Source organism: Mus pahari, chromosome 2 (genome assembly GCF_900095145.1).
Source record: "Mus pahari chromosome 2, PAHARI_EIJ_v1.1, whole genome shotgun sequence".
In the NCBI taxonomy this organism is placed as follows: Eukaryota; Metazoa; Chordata; class Mammalia; order Rodentia; family Muridae; genus Mus; species Mus pahari.
In genome coordinates this window covers 100,257,485-100,263,271 of record NC_034591.1, presented here as the reverse complement: position 1 = coordinate 100,263,271, position 5,787 = coordinate 100,257,485, and positions in this window count along the sequence as shown.

Here is a 5,787-nt window from a genome sequence, read left to right as displayed (position 1 = left end):
GTGTGTGTGCGTGTGTGCGTGCATGTGTGTGTGTGTGTGGGACTCAGTTCTCTCCTTCTCCCTTGAGGGCTCTGGGTATTGAACTCAGGTCATCGCGCTTGTCAGCAGATACTTTTAATGGCTGGACCCTCTCTCTGGCCTCAGATGTTTTGCTTCGTTTATTCTGTCTCAGAAGGATGTTATTGTTAGAAGAAAAACATGAGGATGATCTCATCCTACCCCAAAGTACCCATTTTACATTCAGGGGAACCAAGGCCCAGAGAGATGTGGCATCATTTCTAGGAACCTACGCAGGCCTAGGTCTACCATGTGACCCCAGATGGGGCAAAGTCACAGCTCATTTGAAGGTGTTTAACTTTCAGGTGTTTAGATCTTTAAGGACCGGTAAGATACTGGGACGGGATCTGTCCCTCTGAAGGCTTCTAACGGTGCAGCTGTTAGGCTGAGAAATGGCAGGGAATAATGCACCCAAGGCTACAGACAGCACATGTGGGCCTTATGCACTTCCCGCGTATTTGCATTATTGCCTTGCCCGCTAATGTGGGAAAGATTTTTTTATTCGCTGATATGTCCCTGTTACCACAATAAAGCGGGGCTTGTGGATAGTTGTGTTCAACCAACTCCACTCCAGTGTGTTTGGGTTTTTAAATGGGTTTAGACGGTAGCTCAAATCTCTGTGGGACCTTGATAAAGGGGTAAGAACCTTTTCATCTGAGGCTGATTGAGTCCATGCAGGTGGCATATTGGGCCATATTGTGACACTTGGAGGAAGCTGGCAACAGGTCCTGGATTGGTGGGGACGGGATGGGTCCTGTTTTAGCAGAAAGAGGGAGGGGACTCCTAGCCTTCCTGGAATCTGGAAACCAGCATCCCTTGCAGTCAGAGCAAGGGCTGGGCCTCCCCTCCTGCCTAATCTCTGCTGCCACCTAGAGGCCATCCTCAGCAGCAGGCAGAGAGTCACAAATTTCATTTCCCACGGAGAAAAATAAGCTTTGCTAGACAGCAACACCTTTCCTTAAGTAAGCCAGACCCTCAAGGTCTCCCATCTTCCAAGACTGACAAAGCTTCCCTGGTCGCCATTGAGCAATGATACCAGTGGAAACCAGTAAGACCAGAAAGGGACTGAGGCTCGGCTTAGCAGAGGGGCGTGGACACTGTAATCCTGTCATAAGACTGAGCCCAAGGGTGACCAAAACAAACCTGTGACTGCCTAAACTGCACACAGGACCAGAGAGGGATCAGGCCCCACACCATGAATGTTTAAAATTGCTTTCTGATTTTACCCCATACATAGTTATCTTGAATTAATAACACATATTTTTAAATTTTTAATTGTATGTGTATGGGTGTTTTGCCTGCATATATGTCTGTGTACCACATGCATGCCTGGTGCCTTGGAGGCCCGAAGAGGGCAAAGGATCCCCTGGGACTGGAGTAACAGATGATTGTGAGCCACCACCACATTGGTGCTGGAAACCAAACCCGGGTTCTTTATAAGAGCAGCCAGTGTTCTTAACTGCTGAGCCATCTCTCCAATACCATGTGCACATATCTTGCCCCTCCCACTAGGTGGTAATCTCTTCAAAGGTGGAGTCCTGTTGAGGTTTGGTCTGTTGTTATGTATTGTAATGCTAACTATTGGTCCCCAAGATCTGGCTGCCCCCCACTCCCACCCCCAAGATCTTGGTTGGACAAAGATGCCTCAGGCCTAGCTGGGCAGAGGGGAGGAGGGGTAGGCGGAGCTTCGGCTCCCAGGCCTGGGGCCTGAGGCAGAGACCACAAGGAAGGAGGGGATAGTGGAGAAGCAAGCAGAACACGCGGAGTAGGTTGGCTGTGAGCTCATAGCCATGACAGAGTAGGCTGGCTGTGAGCTCATAGCCATGACGCCGATCAGTTGGAGTAGGAGCAGCCCAGGTGGAACAGGCCAAGTGATATCGCAGCGTTGTTTACAGGGAAACAGACAAATAGCACAGAGGGTTGATATCTGCCCAGCTCTAGTGCTTTTAAAACTTATTATAAATATAAAGGTTTTGCGTCTTTTATTTGGGAACTAAATGATCAAGGTGGGTGGAGACCCCCAAGTAATTTTAACTACAACAGGGTCTGTATGCTCCCAAGATTCGTTTACTTTTGTTATAGGTGTTTTACAGGCATCCAGTGTCCTCCTCTGTGAGCTCCTGCACGCATGTGATGCACACAGACACATAAATCATAGATAAATGTATTTTAAAAACAAGGTGATATAGAGCACGAGGAACGGCATATGAGGCTGTCCTCTGGCCTGTACATGCAGGCTTATATACAAGAACACACACACTTACAGAATCTGAAAAGAGTCCTCAACATTTTATAAAATCATCCAAATTACATACCTGTGAGATTAAAAAAAAATTAGAAGGAATGTCCCAGAGCCAAACACTAAGGGAAATGGACCTCGTGCAGTTTAAGGAACGTTTTCTGCAGATGAAACTTGAGAATAGGACATTCAAGACCAGCTGATTCTGGTCTGGGAAACAGACTACACTCGTGTCCCACTATCGGACACGCTCACCATTTGTTGTCACAACATAATTGATGAAGTATCTCTTTTGTGGACAGGCCACTCCCCGGGTTCACAGTGCAATAAGAGAGATCCCATTTGTTTGCCTTTCTGGGATGCCGCCTGGCTGAAGGGCAGATGGGCTGGCACTTGGTGAGGCTTAATGCCCTCTCTGAGTGCTCAGCAGGGGGAGAGATTACAGTCGTAGACTGCACCTCCCCTGCCCCCCATAGGTTAGTGGAGGTGGCTGGAGAACCTAGCTGCCTGTCTCCCAGTGCTGGAGTGAGCACACTTCCCTCCTGAGCTCACAGCTGGGTCCCAAACCTCAGGATGTCCACTTGGATAAAGCAGAAGACACTCTTTCTCATTCTCAGAGACAGGAACCACAATGGGTTTCCAAGTCGGAATTTCAACAAAGCCTGGGTGGCCCTTTCTTTAGAAAGCCCTCTGCCCTCCAGAAATCTCGATGCCTAAGAATAGCGCAGCTTGTTACATCTAGGAACCGCTAGGTGGCAAAGACAGTGTAATAGGGAATGATAACTACCTTCCGAGATCCCAAGAAGAGCGTCTTTTTTTTTTTTTTGGTTTTTAGAGACAGGGTTTCTTGGTATAGCCCTGGCTGTCCTGGAACTCACTTTGTAGACCAGGCTGGCCTCGAACTCAGAAATCCGCCTGCCTCTGCCTCCCAAGTGCTGGGATTAAAGGCGTGTGCCACCACGCCCAGCTGTCTTTTAAGATTTAATTACTTATTATATATATATATTTGAGTATACTAGCTGTTTCCAGAAACACCAGAAGAGGGCATCAGATCCCATTACAGATGAGATGTGAGCCACCGTGTGGTTGCTGGGAGTTGAACTTAGGACCTCTAGAAGAGTAGTCAGTGCTCTTAACCGCTGAGCCATCTCTCCAGCCCCAAGAAGAGCGTCTTTGATTAAAATAGACAGACGATAGATAGAAAAGGTCCTTACGTAGAGTTTTCTCCTCAGTGGACAAGCCATACCCCTGGGGCCAGTGACATCTTGCAATAACTGTGTGGAAGCAACTGTTTGTAGTCCATGGTTGGGCCAACACATAAACCCAACATCCTGGGTGCTCAATACTCTATGGAGTCAAAATGGGGATCAGCATATGAATGGCTGTCTAAGATTTTCTTAGGTTGAAGCCTATCGTCCAGGAAACCCCTTAGTCCTGGCCATGTGAAGACAGACACAGCCCCAAAGCAGCCTCGGGACTTGGAGGATTTCTAGCTAGTTGAAGACTGAACAAATTTAAAAGCAGCATACTGAGAGAGGTGCAGAGAAATCAAAAGCCACGATGTTCACTGCCCGTCTTCAAGGCCCTGGCCTATCCTAGGCTGTAAAATGGCTTGGAAGATACTGGGTTAAGGGATGTGATGTGAATAACAGAGCGTCCAAAGAGCGCTTGAGGCTGAGAGAGGAGACGTTTTAAATAACAGCCTAAGAGGTGAGGATGCAGGCAGAGGTGGGGAAACATGGCCTGCGTCCCCTCGATCTAGAGAGCTGTCCTACAGCAGCCGTTTCAGGGAAGTGAAACCTGGGCTGCTATAGCCATGCTAGAAGGGGTAGCTTGCAACTTGTGGGCCGAGACCCATACAGGGTCACAGTATAATTCATAACAGAAAAATTACAGTTATGAAGTAGCAATGAAATAATTTGATGGCTGAGGGTCACTACAAGATGAGGAACTGTATTAAAGGGTCTCAGCATTAGAGAGGTTGAGAACCACTGCGCTAGAACATGGCTGCTGTGAACGTCTGCTTAGGAGTCTCGGGTTCAAAGGAGCAAGGACTGAGACTTTGCACCCAAACAATTAAACTACCCTCGTGGCAGATTGTAGCACAGTACAAAGAGCTGTTGCCCTGTTATGACCCAGAGGCCATACTTAAATCGTGTGGTTATTTATTTGCTTCAGATATTTTCTTTTCCTCTTTTCTCTCCCCTCTCATGCTGTGGAATACAGGGATCTGAAGGGAGCAGACTTGATTGGGGGGGGGGATAGGAGGATACGGGGTGGGAGTTTTCCTTTCGGGATGCACAAAAAGATCTGGCCTGGGGTCCGAGGCTTCCCAATGGAGGCAGTGGGGTTGGAGTGGGCGTTGCTCTGGCAGGGGCAGCCTTCTTCCTTGAACCCAGTGTTCACTATGAGTGGGCTGCCACAGTCCCTGTCCCTCACACATACCTGGGCCACCTCAGCTGTTAACCAACCAGACCACTGTGAGAGCCTTATCCCTTGCTACGCTGTGACAGCCATGAGAGAGTTCCATGTGAGGAAAGAGAAGGGCAGGTGACAGGCAGCCGAGATAGATGACGCCTCCATGCCATTACAGCTGCCACCCTGTCCCACAGCTGCAGGACCCAGGCTCATCTGACTCTGAGCTCCGCCCTTCACTCCGCCCACTTCTGTAAGACTAACTATCAGAGAAACACTTATCTAATGGGTGGGAACTAATTCACATCTAGAGCTCCAGAGCAAGGGCCTCTGGGAAATAAAGCATCGAGGTTTCTAGGGCTTTGAGAGGAGATAAGGAAGTGGAAGAATTTGGTTTATCAATTTGAACTAAAGTTCTTTAATATTGATTTTTTTTCCATTTGGTACTTGACAAATAGCATTTGTATAAGTTGCCTGTTCATATCTATATTTATAATGATGTGTTTCTTTTCACTATATATAAGAGGGTTTTTATTGTTGCTGAATTTCGAGCCAACACCTCATCACGCAACCCAGGCTAGCCGTAAATTCTTGGTCTCTCCAGAACTGAGCTCACAGGTCCTATCCCTTCAATTACAAAGGTAAAAAAGAAAGAGAAGAAAATCCATCCAAAAGGGCTTCTCTTTCCCAGATTCACATTGTATCTGGTTCCCAATGACTGTGGTTTGTCCCATGGAACAGAAGTGAAGAGGGAGATGGTGACAGACATCCCTAGTTCCACTCAGCCAAGGCTGCCAGCACCTGACTGAAGCTGGGTCAGAGAATGCTCTGGCAGAAGGAAGACAGACAGACAGACAGAATTCTCCCCAGCTGTGTCACATGCCTGTAATCCTAGCACTTGAAAGGCAGAGGCTCGGTTGGAGGCCCTGGAGTCCAAGGTCATCCTCACCTACACTGCAAGTTCAAAACCAATCTGGGGGACATACTGTGTGCTGGGAATCCTGGTCCCCTGGACAGGGCGGCCAGTGTGAGTCTCTCTCTCTCTCTCTCTCTCTCTCTCTCTCTCTCTCTCTCTC